General features: G+C 39.7%; 1 protein-coding gene across 1 annotated transcript in view; it reads right to left on the bottom strand.

Moving 5' to 3' along the window:
• Positions 1 to 4173, bottom strand: part of LOC139722568 (uncharacterized) — a 41994-nt gene extending 37821 nt beyond the window's left edge. The window contains exon 1 of the mRNA XM_071633859.1: positions 4039 to 4173. The gene's annotated coding sequence lies outside the window, so the exon portion shown is untranslated. The remainder of the gene's footprint in view (positions 1 to 4038) is intronic.
• Positions 4174 to 16787: the final 12614 nt, after the last annotated feature.

The raw sequence follows: 16787 nt of genomic DNA on the forward strand, positions 1-16787 counted from the left end.
ACAAAAATTTAAACACCCAAAAATGCATGAAAATTTCAACATCGTGAAAATACTTGCAATGGGCATTATACAAATGTTTACAAGTTTACATGGAGCAAGCATGTAATGCAAGCCACCAATAATTTGACCATAATGTCAACAAAAATTCAACTGCCGACTCCATGTAAAATGCTATGTTTTTGTGCTCAGTCAAATTTTGGCACGGGAGGTCAAACTATGGTGCCATTTTTTAGTATCTTGCCTAGAGTAAATAGATCTCTACTTGTAATATTTTCATGGTCAGCAATTTGGAAAAGTCATGCCCCCACAAAAAGGCTGTGGCTCCAATTCACAAAAGTTTCAGGCTGCAATGTTTCTGGTTTTACAGATACCAGGTATTGTGTGTCTCAAGTACCATTCACATCGATAATAATTGTCTACGACTTCTCTACTTTACTATACAAGATGAGGTGTTATAGATAGTATTGATTCATTCAATGACGATGCACAAGCAAGAACTTGTGAAATACTGCATGATAGATTCAAACATGACATGATCGTTATTGCACTCACAACAATGAATACTCCGTAACTTTAAGAAACTTTACTGAGACTGAGACTGAACCCATTTGTATGAACCTACAGGGTCATAGCCTTTTGATGTCTACTATTGTGTAGCAGGATCGGTTTAGTTTTAATAGAGAGGTACAGCGTACACTGTACACTCAATGAAGTATCGTGGCACACAATAATGTATTTCAAAGTGTATTTTATTTGTGAGGTGGCTCATGGCATGACTTCTCTCTTCCAGCTTCAGATTGCAAGTTTGTTTGGTTTGGTTTGGTTTGGATTTTTTGTTCTTTTTTTTTTATGATACAAACTTTTCATATATATGAATGATACACATTGGTTAAATATACAGTCATAACATATACAACAGTGCGCTATGAATGGGATGGAGTCTTGACATTGCTTGATAGTAAAGAAAGTTTTTCAAATGGGCAAAAATTTGATTGTTACAGAAACAAAGGCAGGACTAGTTTAAGAATAGAGGTAAATTTAGTATTCTTGGATTTGAATTAAACAACAATTCTATGTAATGGCAGAAGGGCATGATGTTTGGGTTTGACTCAATCTGGTCATATTAGATGGGGAGATGGAGCTACAACAACATTCAACATTCTGCTATTTAGTTGGAAACCCCGGAACGCTCCTTCACACAGTTTTACTGTGCTGTGGGAGCACCTCGAGTCAAAAGAAAGGTGTCTCTGTACAATTAAAAAAGAAAGACAAATTCAAGCAAATCTAAAAGTGTCCTGCTTTACTAGCAAATGGCTTACTTTCAAACTATACATACCTCCAGGGTACTTTCCATATATCTAATTCATACCAGCTGTGCACTTGTTCATTTTCGGATTGATTCCATGGTCTTGAAAAGACGTTTTTCTACGAGTTCAAATCCATACCTCCTGTTCATTCAGGACTTTGTTTTTCGAAGCAACTTTTGCGTGGCACTTTGCGCATTGGCTATATTATCATGCATGAAAGTCGCGATGTTTTTAGCCTTTTGACAAGGCCCTCTCACTACGCGCTGTGTAGTGGCGTGCGAAAGGTTTCGAGTGAAACGCGCCCAGCAGAGAGCGATCCTGCGCCACACAATGTCACGCAGCACAAGTGCCTGGTCAAAAGGATACACTGCCATCGGCTAGCACATGTATGCACTTAGGTTTCAAATCTGTCGAACGGAGCAGTTGTTGTTCTCATAGATTACTCTTGACCAAATCATTTAAAGACATCAGTTTGGACAGAAAGGCACTCTTGCAGATTGGAGGAACGAAATGTTCCCAGGTAAATGTTACCAACAATTGGACTACATCTGTATGTATTCCAATTGAAACCATTTTTTACCATACATGTAGTTATGGGTAAATTCAGCCTAGCGGGTAAACTCACTCAGCCACTAGCATGAGGGCGATGGGGGCCGAGTTTACCCGCTAGGCCGAGTTTACCCATAACTGTACCGAGAGACAGGCTGGTTTTTAATTTCACTGATATAAGCATCCTTATAAATGGTGCCTGCCAGTACATCCACCTGACAGCAAGCTTGGTATTTGGCAATGTTAACAGAAAAAGTTTGTTAATGTATTCAAAACACCACAATGAAATAGATGCTTCCCAAAGTGTTGATTGACAAACCATTCTGGTCACTTCATCTACACATGTTCATTCTTTGTTAGAATATGAGTTCCATAAATTGCTATGTTGGGCAAGCTGCTGCATTAAGTCGCTTTGAATTGAGTGAAGTGCCTATCTAACTGACATTATCCCGTCATCATAGTGGAATTGGGGGGGGGGGGATAGATCTAGTGACAACTTTGTGTATCATTACACAACACTACCACTAACACAGACAGCGATGACACAGGGCTGTATACATTTTCTCTATAGAGTCTACCGTTTAAGGTAGACGCTAGACACTGCCAAGTCGGCTGCTGGTGCAGATGGACGTCACGACAGTTGACACACTAGCCAGTACCGGGCAGTAGAACCTAAAATAAATCCCTCTTTTATATTATAAACTGTAAGTAACCACCACTAGCAAGACTAGAGTTACGTTCAGAGACCATAAAGGCATAGACTGTCTAACTACCGTTAGAGTCTATGGACTACTGTACAAGCTGAAATTTTCGTATACAGATTTTTTCGGGAATTGCTACTTGGAGGACATTTTCGCATGTTGTTAATTTCGCAGTTGCGTGGCTCCAACTACACTTAGTTATACCTTTATACGCCCGTAGTTATTTTCCCGGGTTGTTATTGTCGCGGTTCAAACGCGATTTGCGAAATTTGCGAAAATACAACCACAAAAATTTCAGCTCGTACAGTATTTCATAATTTCTACTGTATTAAAAATTGTAACTTACAGTGACCACAATAAAGTGAGTTCAATATTACTAATGGATCTTTTATTTTGTATAAAAAATGAATCCTCTAGTGATTGATGGAAAGATCGGGCTTCACGTGATTATAGGTATTTTCAGCTACATCAGAAAATTGACACTCCATAAAGTACTATTTGCAATTTTGAGTAGACATTGCGACTGCTCGTACCGTCACTCTGTCAAAAATGTATCAATTTCTAACAAAGCAATTGTGATGTCATTAAAAAAACAATTTTGACATCAAGCATTCATTATCCATTAGAGTCTATAGGCTAGTTAGTGTAGTTTCGCATTGTGCGTTGCGCTTACAAGTTAAATGTAACATTTTAACACACATCACAAAGCAGTACAGTTCTGACATCATGAGCTGCTACATACATGCTTCTTTTAATATTGGTCAATGTAGGATCTCTCCACAACATCTCATCCATCATTCATACAACTTCTCGCTTTGCATCCCCGCCCCCCCCCCCCCCCCCGCCCATAATTTGTTTTGATCCAAACTGTCTAGACTATAGGCCTAGCGGTTAAAACAAATATAGTTTGCCTAAACCTACTTGAATTCCGATGCCTACAAAACTAGATCTAACCTTAAAGCACTATTCATTGAGAGGGGCGCAGCCCCGAAGTGAATAGACCCCCTAGGCCTAGTTCTTTTATTGAGTCACCTCTGCTCTGCCAATACTAGTATTGGCAATAGTTTTAACAAGAAACTTTCAAATCAAGGTAAAGTACATTGTATGTTTGACCGAAAGATCGGTCTATATCAGGATATCTGTCCGTCGGGGAATGTTCCGCGGAGACTACGTCTGGCTTCACGGATCCCCTCCGAGGACAGCGTCAATCTGCAATGGCAAAATATAAAAGAGTCCTCCGGACAGACGGATCTTTCTGTCTAATTGTATGTATGGTACAATAATATCAGCATGCAGCAGAGAGAATTGGGAATAGACTCTCTACTCTAGGTCTAGAGCCTCAAGACTCTCAGTGTCAATGAATGCGTTGAGGCCGTTGTGTGAAATCTACCGATAATTTCGATATGTCACACGTGATCTAACACAAAAGCAATGAAGTAAATTCACGGTACCGGTAAATTCACATACAATTAACAACTTACAAGATCCAATCTCCACTCAGTCTGTTCATCAAATTCGTGTGCAGCAGGGCTAAATGTCAACGGAGGAAAGCAGTCAATAACACCACACACTGGTTAGGTAGGCGTGTACTGTAGAGTTACTGTACGGCGGCTGGTCGGCTGGGAGGAGACTGACTGTGTGAAAATACATCGTAACGCTATCGCTAGATACTGCCGTATCTTGAGATGTAGCAGCTTGATACCGTACGGTTGTAAACAGTGTATACAAAATGTGTGCTAATTTAGGACCACATCACGTGCAGAAGGAATCATGAGCTGCGTTGACTTGAACAAAAGAGGGCAGCATACATTCTTTTGGCAACTACTACTCAGTGAGAAGTCCGGACGCGTCGCGTCCGGAGCGTGAGGATGGTCCTGAGGTACAAGATGTAGGGCCTACAACCAAAGATGTTTTTTTTTTTCTCACACTAGCATCTCTGCTGTCAGATCACTGCCATCCATATACAGTAATACATGTATTTCAGTCTTTGTATCTCGAGAGAGGTACGTGTAATGTCTGTTTGTGTCGGTCTGTAAAATACTGGCGATTTAAAGTGAAATACACTAGTCTGAGGAAGGGTGTTGTGTTTCATGCTTCAGTGAAATATCAAAATTGATTCCTTTCTTCGAATTTTGTAACATTATTTCATTGATTTGATATCTACCCATGATGCATTTAAGTGTAAGTGTGTTTTCAATGAAGACCTTGTGTAATGGCAAACCGAATGAATTCATTATTATTACCAAGTTACCCCGACAAACCCTCTTGCTTGACACCTTTTTTTTTCCACCTACAGAATCACCCTTTTCAAGGCCGATACGTTTGGCACACACACACACACACACACACACACACACACACAAGGCAAACCAAGGAGGTACTAGGCAAAGCTTGCCTAGTACCTCCTTGGGCAAACTGAAGTAAAAATAACGAAGATTATAGGGCCTAATAATGACAACCAACCTGATAATGTCCAATGCATTCAGTTGTGTTAGTATTTCCTCAACTAGAACTGAATTAAATTCAAATCAAACAAACATGCATTTCCGTCAATACCAAATCATTATAATGTCAATTTATATAGGGCCATCAGTTACAATACTGTACATGGTTTGAAGAATCTGAACATTCAGCATGTCTGATAACCACACCTATAGTCTAGGCGCCCTATCACCAATCATGCGACTTAGTCCTCACTCTAGGAGGAATTCACTCCATATTCAGTATCCACCACGTATATAACGCAGCCTACTTGGTTACTTAAACAACTGCTTTACGGAAGTAAGTCTAAATGTCACCACCCCGTATCAGGGCAATTACCCTCCGACGGGGCAAATATCCCCCCCCCCCCCCCCGCTAAATACTGGTTAGTGATAACGTTAGATTAAAGATTAGGGTTAGGGTTTGGTTTAGAGTTAGGGTTAGGATTAGGAGCAGGATTATGATTATGATTAGGGTTGGGGTCGGGGGAAGGGTCCGGGGTAATTGCCAAGGGGGTAATTTGCCCCAGACCCGTCACCACCATCAATAGGAGGTGTGAGACCGTGAACATATATGCAGAATTATAGGCAGCAAATGCCACCATGGTACCTCAGAGCAAACGCTCAACTTGTTTCTAAAGTTTCTCTCAACACAGATTCAGATCATACAATTAGTATCGACTGCCTCTTTATGCGCACCCCAAACACGGACCACTGTAAAATTTCCTTCCAGTAAGAGAGACGTTTCCCAGAGACAATATCCATTTCTAGAATAACCTATATTGTTTTTCAACATTCTTTATCATATCATGAACAACCAATGTGACATAAAGGGCCTCATAGGTTAGACAAAGCACAATAATCGAATAACTTGTAAATACATCTTACGTAATGAAAGACACACTCAACAATCACAGTTACACAATAATATTGACACAAAAAATGCATTTATACACAAACGAATTAGTGTATCATTTATATATATATATATATATATATATATATATATATATATAATTATATATAAAATTGATGATTATATATATATATATATATATATATATATATATATTCATTCATTCACTTATTTTTTCATCTCCAACAGAACTTGTAAATACACTTTTTTCCTCACATAAAACATAAGTACATTATGTGTCAACAGTTACAAAATATATGAAATGCGATATTTATGGATAAACGAATGATATGGTGGGGAAAAAAGCACAAAACATTTTGAAGTTTAGAAAATGCAGGAGATGGGGAGGAATACTGAAGAAGCAATGCTTGTAGGGTGCATTCTCCCATAATATACATAAGATATCATTGATCTTTTACATTTGTACATAAAATTATATATATTATATATATATATATATATATATATATATATATATATATATATATGATTTATACATATGATCCCAATTTTATATATTTACATTTATATATGAAATATATGCGCTGTACTGTGAATAAAAAGACAGCTAATCATCCCTTTAATAAACGCCTTTCTTCAAAGTATATAAAGGGTCGTTCCACAATTAAGTCCCATGATTTCATTCGACTGACAGAGAAGAAAACAGGACCTATATCATTTGGCCAGCGTCTTCGGTCTGTCCGTTTGTTTGTTTGTCTGCCTGTTTGCCAGCAAATCAGCAATGTAACTTTTCTTGAAATATTGGTGAACTGTTTAGAATGGATCTGTCAATAATAATTGTGGCCAAAGGAACAGGGTGATCAGTTGTTGCGCCAGCCCTGTGTGTATATTGTATAGAGGCAATCCGGATCATATTCCGGATCCAGGATACATTTCCAGGATACGCGTGCATTATGTTCTACACTGTACACAGTGGCATCATTTTTTTTTTCTGACCCCGGTGATGGTATGCGCTCACCATGTTACGCATGCCACAAAATAAATGAGTATCTGAATATAAGAACGACCCAAGTCCATGGAAGATCATTTCGAGTAAACTAAAAAAAAAACTTCGTATCTTTTTTATTTGTCCAATAATATTCTATTTAACTGTGATGGGAAGGCAACATTGTATATACAAATTAGAACATATACTATTATGACAATTAATATTTATATTAATACAATTAATATTTATATTAATTGTGGAGAGGCCATTTTGTGTGGTGGACTTGGGTCGTTCTTTGATTCATATTATACTGCTATGTAGATGAGAGAAGGATGAGAGAGGGCGCTATAATATGAATGTAAGAATGACCCAGGTCCTTCATTAAGATAAGATAAGATAAGATTTAACTCATTCACTTCAAGCACTTGCGGGGGTAATTAGGATTTATCATTTATGCACAAGATGAGTCCATGCATAAGCTACAATTTCCCATGTCGAACTGAATTTGGCCAAAAATTGGACTCGGGTCGTTCTTATATTCAGGTCTTCATTAGTATGAAGCTATAGCTCCAGGCTTCCACAATGTAACCGCTCATTTCCTCTTTCTTTCCTTGAAACTCTCGTCCTGCTCTCTAAAACCTGCGTCCTGCTCTCTAAAACCATATAGCCATTAATCCGATAACCTATACAATGTATGGTTCAAGGAAATTAAACACTCAACACATCTGTGACAAACATTATGTCATTCAAAGTTTTTGCCAATAATGTGAAACTGTCGTCACGCATTGTCAAGGCGTAATATAGATCTATTGGGAGAACCATGCATGGTGGCGGAGGCATACCAGTCGCCATAGCGACATTTCGTAGCTCTCATATTTCAATCGTCCCGTCAATTTCAATAAGCCCTTCCCTTTGATATGTTTTGAACTGTTTCAGTGGCTTTTCTTCAACCGGCTATTGGCCCATATTAAAAAATTCATAATACTCTATTCATTTGACGTCCCATATCATTCCTATTATACATTGTTGTTTTTTATACTCCTATAACTCTCTAAAAAAATCGAGTAAAAATATTCACTCTTGAAGGAGTGAATACAAAAAAGAGTGAAGTTGGAGTGAAGTTGGAGTGAATTTCGAGTGAAAATGTTCATTTTTACTCATTTTAGAGTGACCTCAGGGATCACTCGAAGATTTTGGAGTGATCCCTGACGTCACCGAGTGAAAATGAACATTTTCACTCAAAATTCACTCCAATTTCACTCTAAATTTACCCTTTTTTGTATTCACTCCTTCAAGAGCGAAAATTTTCACTCGACTTTTTTTTTAGAGAGATAGACGTTATAGACCTTAAATCAGATGTTACCACAATACTAATAATAAACAGAGCACCTGAAACTACACCAACTCAATGACATGAGACGATACAAATTTGTAATGCAGCAGGTTATTCAATTGCATTTGCTGAGTATATAATGCATATTATGTGATACTTTCGACGCTGACAGACAGGGTAATTACAATGTTTTGCAATACATACGTAATTAAAGATCTGTAATAATAATACTGATTGTACGACATAGGCCTGACGCGTTTAAAAGAGAATTTCACTGTATTTTTTTTTTTCTTTCCAGGGCCGGCACCGAAAGGACAGTTCGGGCTTTTACCTCCTCATGAAGGCATGAAGCCTAAAGAAAGGTAAACTTTAAAATATCAATTGATTTGATGGATTGTTCGATTTTCATAAAATCTCTCACTGATTTTCGTTATCCTGATTGAATTCGCTGAATCCACACTCAAGGTTCGAAATTTGTCTTTTAGCATCAGAGAAACAAAACCACTGATTTGACGAAATTACATTATCCTTTGTATTAAATAATCTGATTTCTAAAGAAATCAGAGTAATTGTTGTTAAGTTTCTGCAGGAAAAAAAAACAACAACCGAAAAAATGCCCTCGAGCGCTGTTTTAGTGTTCAGAAAAGAAAGCACCTTTTTTATTTCATCATTCTGCAATCGCGTTTGTGAAGCCACTACTGTATCAACGTCTATATATACAGCTGCACAATCATATGAAGCTTTCGAACTTTAACCTGTTTCTTCTGCTTTATGTGGTCCGGCTTGAACATTCATATAGTATTGGTGGGGATGAGAAATGGGCTTTTAACTTTTTGCGAAAAAAGAAACCACATGTCAAATAGTAATATATAAACAGAGCATACCATTCTAGGAGAAGTTCAACGTTTACTTGAGGATGATCGGTTCAGGAATAGTTGCGACGACATCCAAAAACAAAGTAAAACAAAGCGATCGTAATAAAATCGTGGGTCCCACCTTTTATAGGATTAGTCTGTTTTGGCTATCGCGGCCATTTCAAAAACAATTTCCATCAAATAAACGTTGAATTCCTCCTAGAATGATGGCGTGCTCTTTCAAATTTAATTTATGGTTTTTCATTATCTCACCAAAAGAATGTTAGAAACCTCAACCATAGAGATGATGGTCTCAACCAAAACTATACGATCCCTTCAAATGTTTTCCTTGTTTTTACACTGAATTATCTTTAACGATTACCTCTATGTATGATATAAAAATTGCAGGATTCTACCACACAATTTGAACTAGCAATAATGACAACATCATCACACATCCGTCTGCAGATTTTTTTTTTTATTTAAAAAAGAATTGTTCTCAAACAGATTGAAATAAAAAAATAAATAGAGATAACAATGCTGAAGATATTCATGCAAAACAGAGGGTGTTTGGGTTCAACGGACCCCAGGCACGATGACCCAAGGACAATTTTGACGTCACACTGAAAGTCAACTTACCTTTAATTCAGTCATGAGAGAAAAAAACACGAGCGCAAAAGTCTTGTAATCACAATCATAAAGCATGTTGAATATTTTCTATGTGAAATGATTGGAGAATAATGCTAAAGAATGAACATATTAAGAATAAAAGAAGCTGTTTGCAAGAATTATGTAACAATATACATGAATATACTTTACAAGGTCTGTAATAAAGACTATAACAGGTTTTTATTGCGTAATTCTATGGCAGCTACACTACACGCGCTCGTTGCACGATGCACTCCATGTGAAACTCTTCATTCGTCACGTACACCATGTACTAATCGTACTGTGACCCGATATTCGTCCCGCTAAACCTGCTGTTGCGGCAGTCGCCCACTTTCCCCCCGCCCGGGTAAGCATCTTCTGGAGACCTACAGCGTTGATAGAGACAACCGTCAAACCCGTGAGTAAAGCGAAAATGATCTTTTTAGTATGTATTGTTCTTGATATCATGGATATGTATGAAACTAAGCATGCTATTATGACAGGCCAGGTCGTCTTTACAAGCTCTTATGCAGAAGAAAGAGGTCGCGGTCTCTCCGTCCATACGTCCACACCTTTCTGCTTTCTGTCTGTCCACTTGACTTCTGAAGTTCTGGCTGTACATTGCCTGCCTGGGCAGGGTCGGCCGGCCAGCGTGTTTTTTTTTAGACGGCGCAGATTGGGGACCCTAAAAATCTATTGGGGACCCTATCCCTAAACCTAACCGTAATCCTAATCCTAACCCTAACCATCAAACCCTAACCGTGCCTAACCCTAACCCTAACCCTAACCTAGCCCCGGAGACCGCGCCGCCAGGCGCGGTCCTGGCGGCTTCCCCGCAGTTTCGCTTATGTTAGTTCAACAAGTATTCTGTGCGCTTGTGCAAGTGATTGTGAATTCTGTGAACATCGGTGAGCTGCTTATAAGACATAATTTTGTGCATCACAAGCAATGAAATGCATCAAACAGTCGCCGATGATAGTCATTTAGGTTTCATCGACCCATATAAGTATTCCTAGTAGTTTCTGTTGAAAAATTAAGGAAATATAGCGCCGCAAAGGCACCCGTTTGTTCAACATGAAGATCTTTTATGGGAGCACGGCGCAGCCACAGCCGCCACACTGTGTGTGGCGGCTGTCGCAGTTACCCTAACCCTAACCCTAACCCCAGTCCGGGAAACCCGCTCATGAGGACCGCCCCCGCGTACGAGGATGGTCCCTCCTCATGAGGACCTCCCCCCGCCTCATGAGGCCCCCCATTCACTTCTTATTCATCTCACATCTGACGTATAAATTGTCGCAACTTTGCACGGTGATTTTTTGTTACACACACATGTCCACTATCCATGATGAAAAGAAGAAAAAATCCTGTCTGTTTTTTTTTTAAATCGAGTTTTAATCACCCGATGCAGAGCGCCCATCAAAACACGGGCGCCAGCGCGTTCGCACAATGCAAGACTGCCGCACCTAGCGGCCTGATCCGACTAAATATTTTCGATGCTTTTTTCTGCGGCTCTCACCTCTCCGCGCACGAATCAGCCTCGTGAAGCTGAAGTCTGACATCTTTTTACACAAATTCGTAACGAGAAAAATTAAATCAGTACTAACCTGATCTTGTCCATATATTCCAAATTACTATTCCACACTGATAGAGTAGGTGGGTAGATGACATACACCAGTTTGTTAGCAAAATAATCACTTTGTAGGTATGACGAGTTCACTTTCTTCGTCAATTCCGCCCACGATTCCGCCGTTTGGGCGCTTTTTATGGAATCATCCCGCGACGCGACGTACGTCGCATCACATCACGCATCCAGCACATACTAAGTACCAGACTGGTATGTGCTGGATGCGTGATGTGATGCGACGTACGTCGCGTCGCGGGATGATTCCAGAGAAAGCGCCCAAACGGTAAGCGGGCGGCGGAATCGTGGGCGGAATTGACGAAGAAAGTGAACTCGTCATACCTACAAAGTGATTATTTTGCTAACAAACTGGAGTATGTCATCTACCCACCTACTCTATCAGTGTGGAATAGTAATTTGGAATATATGGACAAGATCAGGTTAGTACTGATTTAATTTTTCTCGTTACGAATTTGTGTAAAAAGATGTCAGACTTCAGCTTCACGAGGCTAATTCGTGCGCGGAGAGGTGAGAGCCGCAGAAAAAAGCATCGAAAATATTTAGTCGGATCAGGCCGCTAGGTGCGGCAGTCTTGCATTGTGGGAACGCGCTGGCGCCCGTGTTTTGATGGGCGCTCTGCATCGGGTGATTAAAACTCGATTTAAAAAAAAAAAACAGACAGGATTTTTTCTTCTTTTCATCATGGATAGTGGACATGTGTGTGTAACAAAAAATCACCGTGCAAAGTTGCGACAATTTATACGTCAGATGTGAGATGAATAAGAAGTGAATGGGGGGCCTCATGAGGCGTTCCCCGGGGGGCCTCATGAGGCGGGGGGAGGTCCTCATGAGGAGGGACCATCCTCGTACGCGGGGGCGGTCCTCATGAGCGGGTTTCCCGGACTGAACCCTAACCCTAACCCCAACCCTAGCCCCGGAGACCCGCAGCTCTGCGGCGGGGTCCTGGCGGCTACCTCGCAGTTTCGTTAAAGTGAGAATCACGAACAACTCCCTATTGCCACATATACGGCAACTTCACAAATAAACCATGGCTAAATTTCTATCATAAACACAGTGACAATAAAAAATGAAATATACACTACCCCATTGCCTTGTTTCTTCTCACCAATTTATCTGGAAACTGCAAAATATTCCACATTTTTTAGGAGTAAGCGGCCTGCCCTAGTGGAGAGCTTTGCTGCTATTTTGAACGTGTATATCCATTTGTACGCATCTACGCATGCGTAAACAGTGACGTCACCGTTACGGATGCTCAAGGATATGAATAATGCATCATCGCACGGTGCATATAAGGTGAAATGAATATGCATCATGTAGCGAGCGATACAGCTGTCAATGGACCGACTGAATGCATGCTGTGCGCATAAGTGATTGTGAGTTTTAGTGAGCATCGGTAAGCTGAAGATATTTGCCTTATAAGACAGCATTTTCTGCATCATAAGCAATGAAATGCATCAAACAGTCGCCGATAAGAATCATTTAGGTTTAATCGACCCATGTAAGTATTCCCAGTAGTTTTTGTTGAAAAATTAAGGAAATACAGCGCCGGAACGGCACCCGTTTGGTACAACATTAAAATTTCGATGCCAAAACGGCGCAGCCCCAACACTGTACGTTGTACGTTGGGGCTGCTGGTCGCAGTTAACCCCAACCCCAACCCTAACCCTAACCCTAACCCTAAAGTAACCCTAACCCAACGTTTTTCCCATAGGTTTAATACGCGCCATGCCCCAATCTGTGCCGTCTGTAAAAAAAGCGCGGCCGGCCAGCACCTGCTACCCCCCGCCCGCACCCCTTAACTGCGACCAGCCCCAACACGCATAACTGTGTACACGGAGCGTCCCGGGGTTACGCGCCCCTATGCTGATGCTGTGAGAGATATAAAGTAGATCACGAGATATTCCGCTTCTACTGGATTTGAATCTCACTCAGATGCAACTATTCGAGGCCGAGGCTTGAGCAAAAGTGGATATTGCATGGCTGTAACTATATTCACGTCACCAATTCTCGTCATGCTTGTATTATTATATTCAACTCATGATCATTGTCCATGTATTGCATTGGCATTGCACAGCTAGTACTACTCGACTAGACTAGTCTAGTAAATTACTAGTCGTATGATGTGACACAGACAGTAAACAATTGGGCCTTTGGATGCGAACACCCAACAGTATTAAAGGTGCATGGTCCTGATGTTTTAGTCAAATGCGTACGTGGGCGCACAGCGCAAGTTTCCTATAGAGACCTACGCTATCGACTCCTCTTTGGCGCTTACGCTTTGGCCCACTTTCCCCGAGTCCGAAGAAGTCCAATTCACTGTAGTCAGTGGTCCGATCACAGTTCGGCTCATGATTCGGTTGAGGGGGATGACAGCTTTGGCAATCTTCTTTTGTGATGTCATAATAACAAGCATTATGCACGCACCCTGGCATTACTACAGACTGCGTGATGCGCAGAGAAGACAACGAAGGCAACGTTACTTAGCAACAACTACGCACCTTACTCTTGATGACAGCTCAACTTCGGTAATCTTTGTATCAATGCTAACGGTGATCGGCAGTATCATCAACAGCGCCCTCTACACTACCGGGACTATGTCCCTTTAAACTAGCTTGCCTCCTGTCTCTCATTTTAGTATTTTACATTTAAAATACTTCAACTGATTGGTTTCATGTATGACGGACAGTACTGTGTAGTGTGACTATGCTACTTATTCACCTTCCATGAAAAAATGTTTGCCATTTCTGTACTTAATAGATTAAAGAGTTTTTGTGGACCACATCTGCTTACATTCAAAGTGTTGAATAAAAGAAATGGTGTCTGGTGATTACTCGTGCAGTGGAACAATATGTCGCACTCTGTGAAAGATGAGGTATATACTATTCAACAAGGTGAAGCCTCGTTGAATAGACTAGAACGCTTCGTTCTATCTTTCACTTCTTGCAAAATCTTGCACCGTCGTACACATCACCATTCATCTGTATTTCATTTGTATTTGTATACTTTCTTCTCATTTGCTAGCCAAAGGTACGTCTGGTCACCAGCTGTGCCATCTATAGTTATTCCACACATGGTTGCCACATGAAATGTGGCAAAAGGCTTTTAAAAGATAGAGTCGCATTCAAGTCAATTGATTTGTTGCGTCCACCTGAGTAGAATGGCTGTCATACAACAATTGGCCGCCATGATTTTCCCCTCAGCTGGCAAACACCCACCCAGTACAGAGATAGAATAAAAAAACAATACAATTTTGCCTTCAACCATCATCTGACATTTTGCTGAGTGGCACAGATGCCTTCAAACTCTGTCAGCAGATAGGTGCCATAGATGCCATCCACCTGACACCATACTTCATTACAGTGCACCTGTAATAACAAACACGGCTATAACAAAATTTTGGTTACAACGAAGTAAAATTCAGGCCACGGCGTTATCCTCTCTATGTATCTTTATTGTTTATTTGTTCGGTTAACAAAATTTATGACGAAAGAAAACTGCCTGTCCCAAGGACTTTGTTATAATGGGAGTTTACTGTATGATACAACCTCCAACTGAAGTGAGATGACTCTAACTCAGACTATTGCTAAATGCTCTAGCAAAGAATAATTACCCTACTCGAAATTGAATAACTATTTCAGTCAATGGACATACATCTTAAACAAGTGTACAAGTCTTGTCCATAAAATTAAATTGCCATACAAATGACTTTTGTACATTCAGTCATACCAAAATACATTCGTGAATTGCTATGCAACATTATAATACCAGGAAAATTATTCTCTGATTAGGCACACAATGAATTAAGATATGTTGAGAGGTTTTATAGAATAGACCTTCTTTCTCTAGTTCCATTCCCAGAAAAAAAAAAACTCATTTAAACAAAGCCAACCGAAATCAAAAACATACTCCACCCACAAAATTGCAAACACTTACACAGAGAGAGGATGGTGATATGCATACCGGTAATTAGATTTTTTTTTTTTTTAAAGACAGATGTAACATATTGCACATGAATGCCCTTGAAAATGAGGCTTGCTCACAACAGTGAATTGGGCATAAATGTCAGATTTCTTGATAAGAATGGCTGTTAAGTCTGAAAGTATGTGATTCAATTGCTAGCTGAGTGATATTTAATGCTTTTCATAAATTTTAGTGTGACAGTTGCCAGTCAAATGAAGCAAAGGATGTCATAAACAAGCTCAACATTTTTGTACTGTACATGTATACTCCAATGATACGAGGTAGCTGTCCTGTTTGGTTGGTTTATACATCAGAACATGGATCTATTGTGAAAAAAAAAATAATGGAGTATAACAACTTGTTATATCATGCAAAAACTGAGTATAACAGTGATTAATTTTCACTTGGCATACTTGCCCAGGGATTATAATTATGTGGGGATCTTCTCTTTGCACCTTGCTTGAAGGGCTTTGGAAATTTCATAGACTTTTGTACACCATGTTGTTCAGAATGTATCATGAATGCTCCATTGTGAAGATTAGGTGTATAGTGTGTGTGTGTTTGTTATTAAAGGACAAGTTCACCTTCATAAACATAAGGATTGAGAGAATGTAGCAATATTAGTAGAACACATCATTGAAAGTTTGAGGAAAATCAGACAATCCGTTCAAAAGTTATGAATTTTTGAAGTTTTTTTGCAGTACCCGCTGGATGAGAAGACTACTGCAGTGTATGAATAACTTAGATGTCACATGCGTACAACAATATAAGGAAAATATAAAGAGAATTTCACAAAATTCCATCTTTTGAAAAAAGTACACATTCCCCTGACTCGTTACCGATAAATGTTATGGGTAATATTATTCCCCCTGCCTTTAGAAAGAGGCAAGTCAAGTGCTCTTTTATTATGCGAAAAAAGTGAAAATATGTTGAATTTTCTTTTATATTTTCTTTATACTGTTGTACGCATATGACTCACAAGCTGTCGTAGTCTCCTCATCCAGCGGTTCCAACACAAAAATTTAAAAAATTCATAACTTTTGCATCGATTGTCCAATTTTCCTCAAACTTTCACTGATGTGTTCTACTAATATTGTTGCATTTTCTCAATCCTTATGTTTATGAAGGTGAACTTGTCCTTTAAAGATTATAATTTTGTGCCAATCTATTACCAATTGCAGATCACCATCTGCTTTAAAACTTCCTACTCGATTGATTCTGTCTACCAGAAGGAGCGTGGAGTTGTCAGCGTCAATTGGGGAAACACCTACTGTACATTCTACCATTCATCCTCTGACACCCTGGTAAACATGCCAGTACCAAGGATAGAAGACTATGAGCAGGAGTCGCAGACTGATAAACTAAAAAGAAAAGCCCTGGCTGATCCCTTTGTGCCTATAGGTAAGTGTGCAGCCAGTATTAAGATTTTATGCAGTCATAGAGCATCT

Source organism: Diadema antillarum, unplaced genomic scaffold, assembly GCF_040938485.1.
Source record: "Diadema antillarum isolate AM-2024a unplaced genomic scaffold, OU_Dant_1.0 scf00000167, whole genome shotgun sequence".
Classification (NCBI taxonomy): domain Eukaryota; kingdom Metazoa; phylum Echinodermata; class Echinoidea; order Diadematoida; family Diadematidae; genus Diadema; species Diadema antillarum.